The sequence below is a fragment of the Miscanthus floridulus genome, chromosome 9 (genome assembly GCF_019320115.1).
Source record: "Miscanthus floridulus cultivar M001 chromosome 9, ASM1932011v1, whole genome shotgun sequence".
NCBI lineage: Eukaryota > Viridiplantae > Streptophyta > Magnoliopsida > Poales > Poaceae > Miscanthus > Miscanthus floridulus.
In genome coordinates, this window is record NC_089588.1 from 79,290,905 (window position 1) to 79,312,882 (window position 21,978).

A 21,978-nucleotide genomic window follows, 5' to 3' on the forward strand; every position below is an offset into this window, starting at 1 on the left:
CCTCTGCTGCATTTAACTCAAAATATAATAGATATAGATAAATTACATAAAAGAATGGTCAGGGTCTCGATGGGTTTTCTCGGTCTAACATAGCAGGACAGCCATCAGCCCACAACTAGCAGTTAGCGGGGCTTGCACGCTTGCCCGCGAGCAGGCCTTGCGGAGGCCGTGGCCCAACTCAGCCCGTGAACGTGTACGAAAATATTTTATTTCACTTTTCACGAAATTTGTAGTGTCGTTTCCGACTTTTGAGTTCCAACATAGGGAATGCTACACCCATCCCAAAATAAATACTCCCTTGCTTTTAAATTACATAAGACGTTTTGACTTTTCTACTTAAATTATTTTTATATATATCTAGACATAGTATATATTTAAGTATATAGCAAATTTTATGTATCTAGAAAGGTTGTGTCGGTGCAGAAAGTAACCGACAAGTAAATATTTTTAGTTTTGTCGTACGTTGTGATCGGATGTGGCCTATCACTCAATGACACCGGGTTTATACTGATTCAGGCAACATGCCTTACGTCCAGTTTGAGCCGGTCGGTGACTTTATTTGTGAGCCCAAGTGCTCGAAGTTTGCAGTGGGGTTACAAACGAGAAGGAGAAAGATAGGGGTACAAGAGGTTTCGTCGGACTCTGGTCAGAGGGGCCGAAAGTGACGGGAGCTCCGCTATATGCTATGTGTTCGAGCGTGTGCTCGAGGTTTGAACCTGGTGGTTCTGTTATTGTGTTTTAGTGAACTTGATCGATTTGAATCAACTTAGTTGTATTGGAGAGAGCGCATCTCCTTTTATAGACGGAGGGAATGACCTTACATGTGAGAGGGAGAGAGTGCATATGCTACTAAGCCTTATTGCCCGCGCCGGTGGGTACAAGATGATGGTAGACGCCACAACACTGTTCAATGTCAGATGCACATGGGAGGTGACGTCGTGTTCTTCATGTATGGCAGATGTCGGCGCCTGCCATATTATTGATACCCAGTGACATGCAAAGGGTTTTACCATGTTCGCCTGGTGTGGTAAATGCTGGCGCCCACAACACAGTTGATGCCCATAGGCATCTGGGGGGAGCCTTATCGTATTTATCTGGTATGGGAGTTGATGGCGCCTACAACACTATAGGGAAAAATGTCGGTGCCCACAACACTGCTTGGATTCTGTCATGCCAGGGAGGTCGCAGAGTACTATTCTGTAGGTGTAAAGAGTACGGTCCCTGGTATTACGGTTTGACTTATGCGCCCTACCTTACTTTCTCCGTCCGTTTTCTAGTCCTTACCGAGCGGGCGTCCCCGGTCGGTTGGTCCTAGTCGGCTCTGATTGCGCTAGTTGGAGAAGAGAGGTGAGCAGGGGTTTTGCGTGTCCCCGGTTGGAGACGCGAGTCGGAGTCGAAGGCGGTGTTTGGCCAGGCCTTCCGGTCGGAGAGGCAGGCTGGAGACTGAAGCGAGCGCTCTGGTCAGAGAGGCGGGCCAAAGTTAGAAAGCGGGCGCCATTCCTCCTCGGCCAGGCCTTCCGGTTGGTGGTTGGATCGCCCTTCTGGCCTGTCGTTTAGGTACTTGGACCGGCCCATGAGTTGCTCGTTGTTTGCAACGTCGTCCGCTGGGCCGAGCCTTTGTTGGGAAGCCGGTCCGTGAGGGACCCTAGGTTTATGAACCCGATAGGAGCCCCCGAGCCCCCCGCCGATTTGGGCAGAATCGTCAGGGGGATTTTTGTCTCGATGGTGGGTGCACGCGAGCGCACCTACGGGTGTAGCCCCCAAGCCCCTGGGTGATTCGAGCAGGATCATCTAGCGGGTTTCGTCAGCGGGCGTGTGTGCGTGTTTTTTAGTCGAGACAGAGTTGTCAACCAAGGCGTCGTTGCGCAGCCGAGGCGGTTGGTTTTTGGGATCGAGCGAGATGGAACTCGTGGATCCTGGCATCGGTGCGCGCCGTGGGATCGGGCGAGTCGAAGTCGTGGATCCTGGCGTCGGTGCGCGCCGTGGGATCGGGCGAGTCGGAGTCGTGGATCCTAGCGTCGGTGCAGCCCGCGTAGCCGAGGCAGTTAGTTTAGGGATCGGACGAGACGGAGCTCATGGATCTTGGCATCGGTGCACGCCGTGGGATCGAGGTAGTTAGTTTAGGGATCGGGCAAGACGGAGCTCGCGAATCTTGATGGGGCGAGTTTGGGGTCACAGACCCAGGCATTTGGTGTGCAGTCGAGGTGTAGCCAAGGGATGGGGTGAGTTTGGGGTCACAGACCTAGGCATTTGATGTGCAGTCGAGGCATAGCCGAGGGATGGGGCGAGTTTGGGGTCGCAGACCCAGGCGTTTTGGGTGTCTTGAGCCCCCGAGCCCCGTTGGGCTTGGTAGGGGTCGGTTTTGAGTTTTGTGTGTTACCTCATCCTCGATTTCTCACAACTGGAGGGGCTAAGTTTTGTCGCTTGCCTCGATCACTTGGGCTTGAGTGACGCGCTCGGTGAGCTCGCTAACGGGTATGATCAAGTGGAATCCGGGTCCGTCATTCGTGACGGGGTCGGCATAGCCCTCTTGTGATATTCCACTGCTCCTTTACCTGCAACCGGGTAGATGCCTGGGTCGTTCTGGAGACTGACCCGGATGGCCCACTGGCCTCCCCTCGATGGAGATTCTGTGGGTTTGGCAGATGTTTAGGATCGAACGAGAAGGTTGAGATGACCATGTCTGCTTCGAGGCAGATTGGGCAAGGGCCGCACAGGGCTCATCTGTGTTTTCTCCCCTAGCTCTGTTTGACGTGAGGCGGCCTCGAACCCTTCATGGGCCGGCCTTCGAACCCCGGTCGGTCATTGCTCATGTTGAATGAGGCAACTGCCGCTTTGTGACGCAACACGGAGCATTGTAATGCATTTCGCTGCATGTGCGATGCCTTTAGTTCCCGAGCCCCCGGGCGATTCGGGCCCGAATCGTCCGGGGGTGCGGGCGTACGGAATGAATGCGTGTATGGACGTATAAATGACTATAAAGAAATAGTGGGGGTCGGTAATGTTACCTTGATGACTCGAGTGACGAGGTTTGAAGAGCTCCAATCGGAAATATCCGACCGGGACCCGTGCTCGTCGTTCGTGATGGAGTCAACATGGTCCACATGGGGCGTCCCTTTGCTCCTTACCTGTCTCTCGGTGTTTTCCCGAGCCGTTCGATCGACTTAGGAAGCCCGATGGTCTCTCCTGGCGGTTTCCACCAGTGCCCGGAGGTTTCGGTAGATCACCTATTCTTGGGGGTCGTTCAGCTTGGGAAGGCCACGCAGAAGCATTACCGCAGCGGTGATGTTCTGGTCAGCCTGAGTGAACTGTGGGGGATCGTTCCCCCCATCCGTGATGTTGCGCTAGAGCTGGTGGGCGCGACCCCAGGCGCCGCTCGCCGGTTTATGCGCACGGGGCGCAGTGTGGCGCACTGAGCGTGCCAGCATAGGTGGCGGCTGGTTCTGCCGCTGTTGTCGTAGCTCCTCGCCATGCTCTCGTGTGAGCACGAGGGTCCCCGCACAGGGGTCTAGAGGGGTGTGAGTTTGCAAGGACTCTACTTCCACCGGTGGTTGTCCCGGAGCGTCCGCCATAGCGCACTCTCAGGACAGACAGTGGCTAGGTGCCACGTCGCCGATGCTACAGCCGTCACTCTCAACATTGTCATGCATGAGGTCGAGGAAACAGGTAGGAGCATAGCTCGCCATCCCCATGAATTTGGACATGAGAGGGGGTGGCGCCGGCACCCTTTGGAGCCCCCGCACGTACGCATCCACGAGGGACACGAGGCCGTAGCGGAACCGGTCGCATGTCGGTCGTGGCAGGCACAACGGGGTCCCTCCGGATAATCGGCGGAAGATAGTGAATAGTAAATAAATAACAGTATGTACATTACTCACAGCGGGGTTTGAGCAGAGAGTTTGCTCGGAATGAAGTGTAGGCGCCTCATCGTTGAAGTCGTCGTGCGTTCCGAAGCCAATGGAGGGCGCCCCTCCGATGAGCGTCGGAATGAGTACCTCCTCACAGAGGTGTAGTACGCCGAGCCGGTCGGCGGCGAAGTCTAGGGTTCCGAAGAGGAAGGCCTAGAATGGCTCAAAGACGGGTGGAACCCACATCCCCACAGGTGGGAGTGCAGGAAACTCCAGTGAGCCAAAGCGAGTCGTATCGCTTGAGCCCGCCATGGCGAAGGTGGTAGAAAAGTGGTCCATCTGATGACCAAAAGTGTTGAACGTACAACGTCTTCCCCACGGACGGCGCCAACTGTTAGTGCAGAAAGTGACCAGCAAGTAAATATTTGTAGTTTTGCCGTACGTTGTGATCGGAGGTGGCCTAGCACTCAATGACACAGGGTTTATACTGATTCAGGCAACGTGCCCTACGTCTAGTTTGAGTTGGTCGGTGACTTTATTCCCGAGCCCAAGTGCTCGAAGTTTGCAGTGGGGTTTCAAATGAGAAGGAGAAAGATGGGGGGTGCAAGAGGTCCAATCGGACTCTGGTCAGAGGGGCCGAGAGTGACGGGAGCTCCGCTATGTGCTATGTGTTCGAGCGTGTACTCGAGGTTTGAACCTGGTGGTTCTGTTATTATGTACTAGTGAACTTGATCGATCTGAATCAACTTAGTTGCGTTGGAGAGAGCGCATCCCCTTTTATAGATGAAGGGGGTGGCCTTACAGGTGAGAGGGAGAGAGTGCGTATGCTACTCAGTCTTGTTGCCCACGCCAGCGGGTACAAGATGATGATAGGTGCCCACAACATTGTTCAATGTCAGATGCACATGGGAGGTGGCGTCGTGTTCTTTAGGTATGGCAGACGTCGGCGCCTGCCACATTGTTGATACCCAGAGGCATGCAATGGGTTTTACCATGTTCGCCTGGTGTGGTAAATGCTGGCGCCCACAACATTGTTGATGCCCAGAGGTATGTGGAGGGAGCCTTACCGTATTTGTATGGTATGAGAGTTGATGTCGCCTACAACACTGTAGGGGAAAATGTCGACGCCCACAACACTGCTTGGGTTCTGTCATGCCAGGGAGGTCACAGAGTACTGTTCTGCAGGTGTACAAGGTACGGTCCCTAGTATTGAGGTTTGACTTGTGTGCCCTGCCTTACTTTCTCCGTCCGTTTCCTGGTCCTTACCAAGCGGGCGTCCTCGGTCGATTGGTCCCAGTCGGCTCTGATTGCGCCAGTTGGAGAAGAGCAGTGAGCAGGGGTTTGGTGCGTCCCCGGTCGGAGACGCAGGTCGGAGTCGGAGGTGGTGTTTGGCCAGGCCTTCTGGTCGGAGAGGCCGTCCGGAGGCGGGCTGGAGACCGAAGCGAGCGCTCCGGTCGGAGAGGCGGGCTGGAGTCGAAAAGCGGGCGCCGTTCCTCCTCGGCCAGGCCTTCCAGTTGGTGGTTGGATCGCGCCTTTTGGCCTGTCGTTTAGGTACTTGGGCCGGCCTATGAGTTGCTCGTTGTTTACAACGTCGTCCGCTGGGCCGAGCCTTTGTTGGGAAGCCGGTCCGTGAGGGACCCCGGGTTTATGAACCCGACAGGTTGAAACATCTTATAATTTAGAATGGAAGGAGTAAATTTCTGGCTATGCATCAAGACAAATGTTTATCTAGATATATAGCCAGAAATATATATATTTTGCAACATAGAGAGAGTATATCACTATGAATTCACTAAAAACTCAAATGCAACTGCATGAGTGTAGCAAACAAATTATGTACTATAATTCAGAAAATTATATTTTCTGTAATGAAATTCATTACTATTGAACTAATCGAGATTTCAAAGATTTGTGAAAACATATTGTTTTGTTTGTGTTTCTTCACATAAAAAATAAATATTTCGAAGGGTGACACACGAATGCATCAAACATAATGAGATTTTTTTTAAAATGTCAAAATCATTATTAATATAGTAATTTCTTGGTTTGAAAAATAGAATAGATCATGACAATAAATGTCATGTTCATAATACCAAAGTATTTTGGATGATACAAGAATTTCCTTTAAAAAATATTCAATAATTATAGCATTACCATAAAAATCGCCATAAATTAGTAAAGTTGGTTATGATGATCATGGGTTGGCACCAATGACTGTAGGACCTAAGGAGCTGGAGGGGTGGGGGTGAATAAACGATGACAAAGCACTAAACAAATTAAGTTAGAACCATATATACTACTTCCTAACTAGTGAGGTTTAAAACCTAGGATGACAAGCAAGCAATTCAAGTCTAGGAAGATAAACAACAAAAAGTAACAACGAATTGAGCTTGAGATCAAGGGATACCACAACGAAGACACAAGAATTTAGCCCGTGGTATCGATGATTTGCTAGTCACCCCTAATCCATGTTGAGGTGAGCTCAATGTTCACAACTCCTATACCAAACTTCCAACCCTATCTCGGTAACATGAATGCTTGATTTTTTTGAGCAGAATAGAACCAAAGAACTGCTCAACACTTTGATATCTACTGATGTTGCTCTTTGCCTTCACTGGTAGGGATGAGCACAAGAGCCTCTCGCAAATCACCACCGGAGCACCTACCACATTTTCGACGCGTAGTTCTTCAACAGAGTCCACAAGCTTCAAAGCCGTCGAGGAGGCGTCAACCTACTAGAATAACAAGCACACCCACTTAGGAACCAACCACCTAGTGTACCGCTTCATCAATCTCTCATAGCTTAGCACTAGAATCTAGTAACTCCCACTCTCTAAAACAAGCAAGTTACCTGTGTACGACAAACGATGCAAAGGCAAAATATGGTTGTGTCCGCTAAAATTGACCTCTTTATTTGGTTGAGTGCCAAATTTCAGCTTTGGCAACTCTCTCATCTGGCCATCTTAGCTTATTTTGGTAGGCAAAATCAATTAAAACCATGGTCAGTGACGATAAAAAAAATATTAGGATATGTTTGGATCCTCAGCTATATCTCGCCTCCACCTTACCTGGTGAGGAATTGCAAGAGAATCAAACGTTTGGTTGAGCAGCGAGTTACTTGGGAGCCTGTGCTGGCAAGCCACATCTTTGGTAAGATGAGGCAAGTTTCCCACATAAACCAAACGCGCTCTTAGTTAATTAATTAACGCATGTCACATTTCGACGGAAAACCCTAACATGCCCACCGAGCGTCCTTTCGCAAAAGATGACGACGACCCGCCGGGCGTTTTTAAAATTTAAACCCGTCCCCGTACACCGTGGCTAGTCGGTCCGTGCTCCGTGGCGCCCGTCCGTCCGCTTCGCCTCAACCTCAATCATTTCACTATCGAGGCCCCACACCACACGGCAGCATTTACTTCTGTGCAAGAGACGAGACGAGAGTTTGAACGAGCACACATGTTGTCGTGTACTCGTGTCCCTCGTCCCTCGTCACACGGATTGTACTCGTGTACTCGTAGTCAAGGCGGGAACCCCTCCTCTCCTCTCCTGGGTTGTGACCCGCCGCCAGGCTGCCTGGGCAGGCATGCCCGTCAGCCAGCGCCACAGCCGCGCGCGTTCGGCGTCCGCCGTGCCGCTCGCCACGCCAGCGACCGGGCTGCTGCGGCGCTTGCAAGTATCGCCCGGGACTCTCCCCCTGGTATCAACACCCACCCGCCGCCGAGCCCGAGAACGCCGCCCTTCCCAACCCGTTCCGCTCCCACCTGCTCGGAGAGAGCCTTTGCAGTTTGCACTCTTGTCTTGCCCGAAGAGAGAAGAAACCAGATAGTAATAGGGCCAGAATCAAACTTTGGCACTATGTAAAAAGAAGATTTCATGTTACGTCAAATTTACGGTATATGCATAGAGTACTAAATATAGATGAAATCAAAAACTAATTACATAGCTTAGTTATACTTTACGAGACGAATCTTTTAAGCCTAATTAGTCACCGTTTGGACAATAATCCACGAACACAAACGAACGCAACGCTACAGTGTAGTTACAGTGCAGCATCACTGTACAAACGCAGAATCGGCAGTGAACTAAAGAAGGCGATAGTATATCCTGGAAACAGAGCCCCGTCTCCCCTGCCGCCGCCTTTCACGCCGCGCCTCTCCCACGCCTTGACTACGGCAACCCCCGCCTCCTCGCCTCCCGCGAGCCCACCCTAGGCTGCGCGCGCGCCTCCCCCAGCGGAAGCGCGCGTCTCCCCCCTCTCCCGCCGCTTCATGGCAGGGGAGGACCCCTGCGGCGGCGGCGTTGGCCCCGTCGACGCGTGCCCGCTCTGCGGCGGCGCCGGGCCCCCACGGCGCGTCGCCCTCTCCAAGCGTGCCCCGCCCGCCGACTCCGCGCTGGCGGTATCCTCCGCCGCCTCGGTAGCAGCCGCGCCCGGCGGCAGCGGCGACGAGGCGTCCGCGCTCCGCGAGCAGCTGGCGCGGCACCGGCGCGGGGTCGCGGACCTGCAGGCGGAGCTGGAGGCCGAGCGCGGCGCCGCGGCTGGCGCCGCAGCCGAGGCCATGTCCATGATCCTGCGCCTGCAGCGGGAGAAGTCGGAGGCCATAATGGAGGCGCGGCAGTACCGGCGCTACGCGGAGGAGCGGTTCGCGCACGACGCCGCCGAGGCCGCCGCGCTGCACGACGCGCTCGACCGCCGCGACGCCGCCGTCCGGTCCCTCACCGCCAGGCTCAGGGCGTACCAGGCGCGCCTGCTCCACCTCGGCTTCCCTTCCCCGTTCCCCGTCGTCGCTCCCTGCCTCCCCGACCGCGGCCGACCACCCCTGCCCCTGCTCCGACGGCTCCGACGACGACGACGACGGCGACGGCTTGCCGTTCCGTCCAGTGCCTCGACCATCCCGCTGGCCGACGTGGGAACTCCGCGCACCCACCACCTGCTCAACAGAATTCCCAGCCCGGACTCCGACAAGGCGGTCGTCATGTTCGGCTCGCCGCGCCGCCGCTGTTCCTCGCGCCACGCCCGCACGCTCTCCGGCGGCTGGCGACGGCGGCGTCCCGTACGACTGCCGGATCGCGTTGGCCGACGAGTTCCCTCTCTTCACGGACCGGGACGCGCCGGACCAGGACGAGGAGGAGGCTGACCGGGTGTACACTGTCGACGCGGTGCATGGCGTGCCCGTCATGGCGCCCGAGGACTGCTGCTACTTTGGGACGACGACGAGGGAGGGACGAGGTGGGGGGCTGCGCTCGTGCTCGACCTGGGGGCTGGGCGGAGGACGACGAGATACTGAAACTCAAGGCCAGGTTGCTCGCGTTGGAGGCTGATCGAGAGTCCATGCGGCATGCCATCATGTCCATGGGAGATGAGAAGGCGCAGGTTGTTCTGCTCAGGGAGATTGCTCAGCAACTCTGCAGGGACGCAGCGCCATTCCCTGCTGTTCCGCTCAAGCAGGCACAGCCAAGGCTACAACCAGTTGTGATGGCACAGAGGAAGGTGGTGAAGAGGCAGTCATCCTTCGCTAGGATCTTCATTGTGACAGTGATCAAGGTAAATATGTGGGGGGTATTGTGTTTTAGTGTTCTCTCTGTTTGGTTGCTTCATTGTAGTTCTACTGAGTTGACAAGTTATTGCGTTCCCAATGTACTGTTTGCTTGGAGGAATATGTGATGTAATTTAGACATGCACTAGAAAGGATAACATAATATGCAGGACTAATCAATGAGTTATCCGCAACACACTATTAGCTTGATAACATGTGAAATCATAATGGGTGCTCATTTGTATTCCCTGAATTTTGGCAGTGACTTGTCCTTATTTGAGTTTTTGGTAATTATTGATTGTCTCATTTAATGGATTCGGCGCTGTTAGAATTGGAACGGATGCACTATTTTATTGAAATGCAGAAATATGCATGATACCCATTTTTTCCTCCCCTGAAAGCAATATACCTAATACCTTGTTTTATGTGGAGATTAAACTGAAAAAAATGGACTGCTCACGTTTTTGTTGATCTTGTCTTCAAGTGTCCATGATTCTCATCTGGAGCTTATATGTTTTAAACTTTTTATACATTATTATTCTAAAATAATTGACCTCTTAAAACATTAGCGAGTGCCACAGGTAGAGATACAGATCGCTACTGTATGTATTCTGTTCAATAAAATGGCAGTATCAGTATGTACCCACATTTATATATCTAAATTCTATGATAGTGCTGGGATAGTTAGTTGTTTATAATGAACTTGTGGGTTGTGAACCTGTGGTTATTCATGCTGTTGACAATCCGTTGTTTTCTTGGGATGCAAAAACTGCTATACTACAAATGTACTTCTTTTAGTAAAAGATATTCTCCAGTTACATGTGCATGCCATTCTGCAACTCTGAATAAATCTAAACATTTATAATGTTCATCTTTATTACCATGGTAGCTGTAGGGACTTAACACAATTACTTAAGGTCTTTGTTTATTCCTTAAAGATGTGATGTGCTGCAGCAGAAAGATTGTGTAATGGTGAATGGATGGTTCATCATCCTTTCACTTAATTCTCTTGCGAAATACTTCTCCCTTCTGTATCTCTTAACAAGGAATCTTCCTGATTTTTTATTACAAGTCTTCCTGAAATATTCAAGATAATGCCCCTCAACTGCACATATATATAAATATGGAAATAACTTAGTGCTGTTGACTTTGATTACTAATTATTGTTATTTGATTATATCTGTTGCACACTATTCCAAGTGTTCATCGTACCTTAACTAGAGGTCTTGGTCATGTGTGTTTTTCTGTCACACTCCAGAACCAGAAGAAAGGGCAACCTGGATTGGTTGAGAACAGGGAATCAATTTGAAACTAGGTTCTTCAATTGCCTTTATTTTAATGTGCCAGCTGCCAGTCTGCTACCAAATGTGTTGGAAACAAAGGAAAACATGTGATCTTACAATGTCCACATGGTAGTCATCCACCAGGATTGGATTATAACTTATAAATGATGAATGATTGACTAAAAAGCATGAGTTTTGACTTTTGACCACACTACAGCTTAATTTACGTGTATTGGTCCCAGCGTGTTGTCTTGTTCTGCTGTGCAAATTGTGTTATGGATATTTACTTTAGTGAAGTTATTACATGCTTCCATTTCTCTGAGCTTGGACTAGAGACATTAAATGTAACTAATATCGCACCATTTGATTGTTAGCATCTAGCAAAGATTAGTGTTGTACAGGATTTGTTTCATTGGCACCAACTTATTTATTGCTGCCTTGTTTGTTTTATGTGCCATCCAGTGGGTCATGTCTATCTTTTGCTGGCGAAGGAAATCAAATCGCATAAGGTAAGTTGCCAAATCTTGCTCCATTGTCTGATCTTTGGGTGTTACTTTTTCTGCATTTCACCAATGCTTGGTATAATGGCAGGTATCCCATCGGTCTGTGTGGGAGCAATGTCGGATTGATGCTGGTACTGGATAGGTTCCCCAAACAGAGACAAAAGAAGATTCCTAAAAGGAAGTTAAGTGCCTCAACTCTCTGACAATCTGATTACAGGCGACCTAGGGAAAGCTGAGTCATGCCTCTGCGATTATCTGACCCGAATGAGCAGTTCTCTGAACATAAAAGCTGGCTTTGCGAAGAAGCAATTGTTGTTGCACATCGTTCCAACCCTTTTTTTCTATGCATTCTTTGGTTGATTTGGTTTTTGGTAATCTAGCTAAAATGTTACATATCCTTGTGTTTTCTTCCTCTGCCTGCTTTTTTCTACATATATTGTTGATATTCCTTTTTGTGCAGTAGTGTCGAAAAGCCCACTGTAAATAAAACACAGACCACTTTAATCATTAGCAGTAGAAAGTTTTGACACAGCAGCAGAATTCTTTGTTCTTTTCTCTCTGTCACCTTTTCTCCCTTTTTGTGGAACAAAATCATTTTGTGTTGAAAGCAAATTTCAAACTGAATAGTTTGTTTTGTGGGAAGGTTTTTCAATATTTTTTAGGTGCAATTGGATCAAGTTGGTGTAAACTTGAGATCCTATTTTAAAGAGAATTCGGGGAACCAATTTGAAATGTCTTGGATATATTTAGAATCTTAGGTGGTACTGTAATATGGGAAACCAATTTTAAATGTCTTGGTTATATTTAGAATCTTAGGTGGTACTGTGATCAATGTCTATGAACCATTCAGAGTAGCCTCATGTATATAAACACTAAATTAAGGATCCAAGTTGCTACTAGTTATTCACATAAGTTATAACTCATCTGAAATTGCTTTACGTAGATATCTAAGTTTTAACTCATCTGAAATTGCTATATGTAATATTCATATAAATTGCTATAAAGCACACGCAATTTTCTATCTCTTTTTTGAATATATGCCATAGCTTTAATGGTGGCATTAAGTTACATATATATGCATATATGGTGGTATTGCTAATGGAGTATGCACATAAGTAGCCAATGAACATTTCATGAAAAATGTTGAACACATCCTGTCAAACTAATTGCTGGATATACAGAAAAAAATGGAACAGGCATTCAGCATGCAGTTTTCTATGATTTTGGAACAATATGGTTTAAGATTCACTACTAAAATCTTTGTGCGCCCAAAATGAGGACTGGCCACTTTAATTAACAGCCTTGCTAACATGAGCTGCAGCAGATCTTCGATGCCAGAATTTTTATTTTTTTACCTGGTGCAAGCAGTAGAGTCTTACCTGTGATTAGAAGGTTCCGGTTTCGAGTTGCGGTCTTCTCGCATTGCACAGACGAGGGTAAGGCTTGCCACTAACACCCTTCCCCAGACCCCACACAGAGCAGGAGCTCTCTGCACTGGGTACGTCCTTTTTTTTTTCTTTTGCAGGCAAGGCTTGATGCTGCTTTTGGTCAACTAAAAATATTGAAGGGTGTGTCTACACGTCTGGCGACAGATTTTTCAAACACAAGTCTGTCAAATTTTTGACAAATCAACAGCTAACACGCCAGACAACAAAAAAATGACAGTTTTGCAATACAAAATTCTGTCAGATTTGCAAAACCCGTTAGCATTAGCACAAAGATCCAAACCCCAAATAACAGTCAACCACTTCGTCGCACGGGCTCCACACCGCGTCGCTCTGCACGCCGTACCTCCTGGTGCCGCTGGGCCTCCTCGCTCTGCTGCTGCTGCTGGCGCCCCCGAGCCTCGGCGCCTCCCACGCCCGTTCCAAGGGCCTCAGCGTGCTCTGCTGCGGCGCGGGCACCGACGACGGCGGCTACTACTCCGGCCTCCGCCGTCGCCGACGCCGCGGCCGCCGGAGCTCAGCCTGCTCGTGGGCGTGCTGACCATGCCGAGCCGGCGGGAGCGGCGGGACACCATACGGATGGCCTACACGCTGCAGCCGGCGCCGGCGGCGCCCGCGGGCGTGGCGCTTGTGGACATCCACCTCGTCTTCTGCAACGTGACCGACCCGATGGACGCCACGCTGGTGGCGGTGGAGGCCCGGCGCCACGGCTGACGTGCTGGTGCTCGACTGCACCGAGAACATGAACGACGACAGAGAAGACTCCACCCTGAATCTTGGCTGGGAGAAGCTGGAAGATGTCGTAAACCTGCATTATAGGACTCGGTGCAGGCATAAAGTCAGTCAGAGTAGGATAAAAACAGATAGCACATTGTAGAATTGATCTTCAGATTGCTGCCTAGAAAACATAATAGAATTATACGACTCGTTTGGCACAAGATTTCCTGACTGAATCATGCTAAAACACTAAAGTAAACTAACAAATGAAACTACAAATGTGGCAAAGTCAATTTAAACTTCATCTCTGCACTTTACTAGCAAAGAATACAGGTACCATGATCAAGTATAGAGAAAGTAGAAATAAAATAGAAGAGTTTACCTGATCCTTGAAACCACGAGAAAAGCATTTCATCAGCTTGATCAGCCTGATGTTATCAGGGAGGAGGTACTGCCAAACAAAATCAGGAACCTAGATCAAAAGGATGTATACCAAATCATGAACAACGGCACAATTTAAGCTTATAACAGAACTTGCCTAAAAACTACAGCAAGAAAAGGTGTTTGTGCACAATACAAATTTGTTCAGATACAAGACAAACAGACACACACACACAAACAGAGGGAGAGAGAGAGAGCACACAAAGATACACACCAGCAACGCCATGAAAAACACATGTACCCAGACACTGAGACACACACAAACACCCACAAACGATGACATCCTTGCTATTTAATTTTGAATGAGAGCCTAGCTTCAATGACAAGTAATTAGCAGACTAGTAAAAAAAAGAGGAATAAAAAGGAACCACTTGCTACTGAAAGCTTCAGTGTCTCGGACGGAAAATGACAGTCACTAAGAAATGACACACTCACATTAGACCAAACATCATCTAAAAAATGTACACCTAACAGTAACAAAAATATTTAACTGAATAACTGAACACGTTTTATATCAGTCACTTCACACTTTACCCAATTTAGACCCTTTATTTAAAATGGAGGTTTTCACCATGGTAGAAGGGATATAAAACAAAATGTGAATGAATGACAACATGCAGCTCTTCCACAACTAAATATAACCTTTACTGCCACATCACAGAAGTGAGTAACCAAAAATGATTGATGCACCAAACTGAGAAAAACTAAGCAGCAATAGGTAGCAAGCAAAACATACATCTTGGAAGGCCTTAGAATGGATGCTGCAAGCATCAGTGTTCATCGCTGGAGCAGCAGGGGACAGCAGCAGCAGCCTCTAAGACAAAAACAGTCTCATGCTGAATGGTCCGGGGACCCAATACAGCATCAACAGCCCTGTGTGCCATGGCACTACCAGTACCAAAATGCCATACCTAAAACAAAGTGTTTCGTTCAAAATTAATTCGAGGATTATGATAATGTTTATATCTGAAGCTATTCTGAAAAGAACAAGCTTTGAATACCTACCTTGAGCAATGGTGGACCCGATTCCTCCAAGCATGGAGCCACCAGCCATCCTGAACAGGAGCTGGAGGAGGAGCCTGGCGTGCTGCCAAAAAGAATATGTCAGATGACACATTAGGAACAGAAATGAAACACGTTGCAATTCCAAAACACACACACACTCACACTCACACTCACACAGACCCAAAAACACACACACCCAAACACATACACATGTTAAGCAACCATTGATAATCAGTTAGAAGCAATCTCACCACATGGAAACCAGTCACAATCAAATACATTTGCACGATAGCAGAGAAGACTCCAACCTCAAATCTTGGCTGCGAGAAGCTGGAAGATATCGTACATCTGCATTTCACCAGGCATAAATCAATCAGACAAAGACACACACACAGAGAGAGAGAAACGCAACCACAAAGACAAATAATCAACCATGTTTCAGAAAACAGGTACATACTTACAATTACCTCTAGCTGTATGCAAATCACAAACAAAAACAACAGCAGCCCTAGAAAACACATGTACCCACACAAAGACGCACACCACCCACACAAACAGACACAAAACACACACACACAGAACCCCCACCCCCCCCCCCCCCCCCCCCACACACACCACACACTCACACTCACACTCAATCGATTTCCAGTAGCAGCAGGCACCTAGCAAAGACTTCTAGCAAACAACTCAGAAATAAAAGAAAAGAATAAAGAAAAATAAAAGCACATCTGCACATCACAGCAATACAAATCTAAAAATACAGCTACAAAATAAATGATCAACTCAACTAAATAGACAATCACAACTCTGAAAAATACAGCTAATGGCAAAAGAAAAGAAAAAAATTAAAAAGAAAAGAAAAGCAGATCTGCACATTACAGTGCTCATATAAGTCATAAACATCAAAAGGACAAAAAAGAAAGCCCAAAGAAAACTCTAAAAAGCACACCTAATGGCAAACAAAAAGAAAAAGAAAAAAGAAAAAGAAAACCTGACAGAAAATGAATATTCAGACAGGGATAGCACTAGTACGAGCTAACAAAAAATGTATATTCACGTCAGTCTAAAACACCAATCTGAGGTAATATGAAGCAAAAAGAACGCAAAACCATGGCTAAAAACAGTCTAAAAATTTAGCTCACTGCTGCAGTACTGTTCTAGCCAGACCAGGTACTAATCAAGAATTGTTCACCTATAGAAAAACCTGCAGCACCAAAAAGGACTGACTGAGCTAAATTGAGACAAAATAAAATGAATTGTCCGGAAAGCAGAGTCTGCAGGGAAACTGAAAAACTACTGAACTGCAGACAGGAAACTAGCAGAACACTATAAGCTAAAGCTACTACTGCTGGACAGGCCAAAAGTGCTACCTGAAACTAAAACTAAAAGCATCAGAATAGCCACAAGATTTGAAAGACAGTCAATACTAAACCAGATGACCACTACACAAGATTAACTGAGCAACTAGACTATCTAAGCACAGATACTAGCTTGCAAGAATTAAATACTAGATGAATATGTAGCAAGAAAGGGACGTTGCACAGAGATTTAATTCGCAAACTGCTACCTGGAAGTTGACTGCACTTTGCCAATCTGAAAAGCAAGAGTTCGGTTGTATTGCTCAATGGCTGCTCCTAGTGATATTGCTCAACTTGTAAAAATGACAGACCAAGATAAAACAGACACGAGCGCAAGCTGCTAAAAGAGCATGATCAGCCAGAAGAAAACACAGAAGATTAGCAGCACGATCAAATGAAGACTGAACTGGGAACAAAAAGTTGCTGGTGATTCTCTGAACTAAGCCGAACAATGAAATGAAACCCAGGTGGGCGATTCTCCCCACCTGGATTTCAGCCTTCAGTCAAAAAGAGAATGATATAGGAATAAACACTATACAACTGAGATTTCAAGTAGATCACAAGCACCATACAAGCACCACACAGGCAAAAAGATCACAAGCATCTTACATGCACCAAGGAAAAAAAATCACAAGCACCATGTATTTGCTGCTGCAGTAACTGAACTTGTGGTAGATTGGATATGCTCCTACACCATCCGATCCTCCACTCAGTAGCTCGCATCCACAGGGCACTGCATATCCATAGCAGCAATAACTATTTCCTCATCAAGCTCCCACAACACTGACAATGACACACTTACAGTTGAGGAATCACATTTGCAGTAGCTGAAGCACATTTACAGTTGCTGAATTAACAGCCTATCCTACTTCACTTTTTGGACCAAATACAGAAGTTGAAAAATCATGTCAATACCATCATTAGTTGCTAAAAATCAAACAAACATTGGAATGTCTGATTCCTCTCTCTCCTTCCCACCCTCCCTGGCTGCTTGCTTTGCTTCCCCCAAGCTGCAAGATCCCAAGGAAGCTGAGCCACCGACCACCTCGAGAAGAAGTGAACTGAAACTGGCAGCAGGAACACACGCAATAACTGAAAGTGCACACCACATCCACACACGCGCCTAGCGATGGAGTGACAACCATCGGCTTGCTTCCGGCGATGGCCATTGCCAACCCCGCCCCATCTCCTTCGTCATGCGTACAAGACATCCCACACATCACCCTCCTCCACCTCGCCTGACATCATCCCCGCATCGGTAACAAACACCGCTCCAATCCGCGCCCGGTCGCTCGTCGTGCCGCGAAGAAGCGACAGCACACAACGCAAGTCCAACACACAAAAGACAAAATCTCCGGCGAGACGACGCCCATCCACGTGAGGCGAAAGCAAGCGACTTCATCCTCCCTGAACTCGAACCACAAATACATCAAACATACCATCAAATCTTAGAACAATCAATCAAACAACTACAGAACCAAATTACTGAGCTCAAATCAAGGGGAAGCGGGCGCCGTACAAGTGTTGAATGTGAATGTAAATGAACAGAGATTTTGGGAACGACTCATGTGTTTCATCGATCTCATAGAATATATACATATGAAGGGGGTGTGTCCAAAGGACACAACCGATGGGAGAAGTTACATCTCGTCACCAAGAGACATGCCCCTTTGGTGACACAGTTAACTACTAATCTAATCTCTAATCCTAACTGATGAGGTCATTTGTAGAAGGACGCCTGTTGGTGTACTAGCATCATTTCACAACACTCCCCCTTGATCGAATCTTCTTTGAGATCAATACAACTGTATGCTTGGATTCCTTGAAAAACCCTGTGGGAAAAATATGAGAAATATGTATGTATAGATATGCTATAAAAACTCCTTTAAACCTTACAGGAAAACAAGGAGAAAATAGCATATATGAGTGTGATTTAAATATATTACTATGTCATTGGTATCCCATTAAAAATCCCAGTGGGGAAAAATATTGGAGATACGACATATATATTACTCCCCCAAAAACTATTTCAGGAAAAATATGAGGAGCAATATAAAGTGATGTGTCGCTAAAACTCCTGTAAAAATCTAGTAGAAAAAATAGAAGAAAATGTGACGACATATTATTGGTATTGCCTCTTGGATAACTCACATGAAAAACCTTTTCAAGGAAAAACCATGGATGAGTTGTGAGGGCAATATGTGTCTGATATTTCCCACAAAAATCTCGGTGGGGAAAATAGAAAATATGACACATGCTTATGTTAATATTACCTCATTAAAAACTTTAACAAGAAACCTTGTAAGTAAAACTTGTGAAAGAAAAGAGTATGATATGATGCTGGTACAGATCAACATTTAGGAGATGTCTCCCCCTGATTCTGGCAAATCTCGAAGTCGCCGCATACCAATTCCATGTACCAATTTTTGAAACACAGAAGTTGGTAAGGACTTAGTTGTAGCACCCGGTTTTAAGAACAAAACCAGATACACACCATATGTGAGCCCAGGAAGTCAAATATCACATATAGCTACAAATAACGGTAATATTATAAGACAATGCTTATTATATAGCGTATTAGTATAAAGAATACAACCTCAGAGTATAGACAATGGAAAGACAACTCCGATCTTCAGGTGAAGACTCCACTTCCACAGGGACAACTGACTGGTTGATCAAAGCCTAATTCCTCCAAACTCTAGCAATCTGGTACCCATCCGAAAATTTTATCCAAACAATTGAAAAATAAAGCAAGCGTAAGTACATATCGTACTCAACAAATATAACATGGGGTTCATGAGGCTTAAAAGGCTGACACTGGTTAACTGCGATTAGCTTTTAATGAATCATCTTTTAGCAATTGAGTGGCAACAAGTTTATTCACAAGCCCATATCAACACATGATTAGGTAAACATGAATAATGAATAGCATAAACAATAATCATTAGTGAGCATCTTTAACATCGGTATCATCAGTGTTCATCATCTAACCTTTAGTGATCATCTATTCCGTAAGAGTTCCAAGGCCGCTCGTGACCATGAGCACGGCTGATATACCAGTTTTACACTCTGCAGAGGTTGTACACTTTCACTGTGAGTCATGATTTACCCTTTCGCCCGAGGTGATCAGCCCCTTGGCCCACTACCAAGGAAGGTCGGCAGGGTTCACTATGAAGCCTTTCAAAGGTTCGTCTAACAAGTTAGGGCCGCTAAGGTTTCCCCATCAATAAGCATGATCCCCCCTCCAAGGAGTGACTAACAAAATACAAAGAAACCAAAGTGCACCCTCTTGGTAGGCCGAGATCATACAAATCGGAGCCCCTCTTGCACCATAAAGGTAACCTCTAACAAGCTAGAAAAGGTTCTCATACTGAGCTAAAGCCAGAGCCATGTAGCCCTCACAACTGTACTGTAAGTCCCGGTGATCACTTACAGATAAGTCCTTAGGGAGAGGAATCTAGAGCACCATAAAAACAGTCCAATGCTCTAGCACCCTTGTTCCATGTTGCTAAAAAGCATCTTTTAGTGTTTATTGCATATACCATTAGTCAAGTTACAAGATCATGGTTGTAGTTGAGCACTAGCATCATACTACCCAATGCAATACCCCATAGGTATCAAGGCACAAGGTACAAAATACTAGGAAATCCATAGTGGTAGTCAAGGTAGACACATGCAACATAAATTAAATGATTAAGGGTGTATAGGACAACAAGAAAGATCCGATGCTATACTTGTCTTTTACTCTTGCTCACATTTTCCTCACACTTTGCTTCTGGACATCACCTTCTGATCTTTAGCGCTCACAAGCGTTTCTCGTTCTACTCGTAGCAAACACCATGCATTAGCAAACATACAAGCAATAGATAAAAGCAACTAAGAACAGTACACCACCCAAGGTAAAATGACGTACTAAAAGAGAACCATTCGCTGCGGTCAGCAGAGCGCAAGAGACGCCAGAAACAGAGCTACGATCGAAAAGAAACGACTACCGGGAGTTTATATTATATAAAAGAAAAGCCTACAAGTACAAGCTTGATTTATTTTAGTTAAACATAAACATGGAAGAGTCATTAGTTCAGATTGGACAAATCATATTTATACTTAAAACTGAGTTGAAGCTAACCATTATTTTATTTTATAAATGTTCTCACATAATTTATTAAGCAAGTTAAGCTTTATCTTTGCAAAAGAAATAATTGTGAGAGCATCTGAACAAACCGTATATGATGGACGTTTAAGCTAAGCAAATTATATATTAAAAACGTATTCATGTTTCCATTAATCAAGTTAGCAAGTAATTATGAAAGATCGATATATTTACTTACATTGCTTTTAATTATAAAATTTGGTTGCATGTATATTAATCAATTTAATATTAATCAATTTAGTATTTAACTATATATAGAAGGACATGTGGACACTAACATATAGATCGTGTCGATATGAACGTAACACAACTTGAACGGAGCAAAACGGAGTTAAAACGAATATACGACGACGATATTACGAACCGGTGGTAATTTCGTAATTACCTCATCTTCTTCTTTTGGCCTCCCGTATAGCCACCATACGTCCATGGCAACAGCAGTTGCGTAGGGGTGGGCTCAACTTGTTGCACAAAGGAGAAGATGGCCGGGCTGGGCAGCGCGGCGGCGACGGCGACGAGGAGAGAAGGAGGAGAAAAATCTAATTTACTACACGAGAGATTTCCTAAACTTGGAGCTTCCCTTACGGTAGTTTTGGTGTGTTTTGCCTAAGGGGTTGATACAAATATATATAAGGTGAAAAACTTTCCATATCTACATCAACTAGCAATATGGTACTAATTGATGTTGCACCCTCCACATTTACTAATGGGCCTCAATAATCATTAAAGTCCATTAGTAAATAAATGCATGGGCCTTTAGGATTTATTAGGATTATTGCACATGGGCTTTGAGCATTAGAAAAAATGAGAGATTTATTATTTTCAGAATTAATGAATTTCGTGGATAAAATAATTTCAGAAAAGTCTAGAATTATTATTTAAGCCGCAAAAAATACTCCAAAAGCTCTAAAAATTTAGGGAAAATTCCCAGAGACATTATGGAACATGAGGAACCCAAATAAAGTATCTGGAGCCCATGATAAGATAATTTGGAGCATCTAAAAATTAAATATGCTCACAAACAAGTAGGAACAAGTTCTAGAAAAAGTTAGAAAAATTTTCGATAAGTTTGTAGAGATTGATTGACAGATGAGGAACTAAAAGGAGTAATTTGTGTTACAAAGAAAAGATTTTAGGAAGCTCTCAACGAAAACTTAAGCCGAGAAACAAAGAATTGGATTGTAGAAAAAGATAAAGGCGTGTCAGAGAAGGAAAATCGACCTTCTAACGCATTTTAAAGACTTTGTTCACTCTCAACACACAAAGAAGCAAGAAGCAAACATCACATCGTCCAAAAGCTCGTCAAAATTAGAAAACTTTGAAAATTCACATTTTTCCTATAACTAAATTTGCGCTAGCTCAAACTAAACTTGGTAAATTTTATCCAAATATTAAAATAAATCATTTTATTTAGTGTTTTCTATGCACAACCTAAAATCAGAAATTTTTGGGTGTGACAAACTACCCCACTTAATAGGAATCTCGTCCCAAGATTCGGAGAGACTAGGGAGAAAGATAAAGAAGATCTTCACGCCTCCACACTTCCTTGATTTGGGATTCATGAGATGAAGGAATGAACTTGCATGATAAAGTGGATTTAGGAGTTACATAGGATAGCAAGGAAGATAAAGGTCAATGATGCTTTGTAGAGGATCCTACCCCACTTAACAAGAGTTTTGCTAAACTCTAAATAT

At 45.9% G+C, this 21,978-nt stretch overlaps 1 pseudogene; it reads left to right on the forward strand.

Moving 5' to 3' along the window:
- Positions 1–7,985: 7,985 nt before the first annotated feature.
- On the forward strand, positions 7,986–11,827 carry LOC136482224 (myosin-binding protein 7-like; annotated as a pseudogene).
- The last annotated feature ends 10,151 nt before the right edge of the window (positions 11,828–21,978 follow it).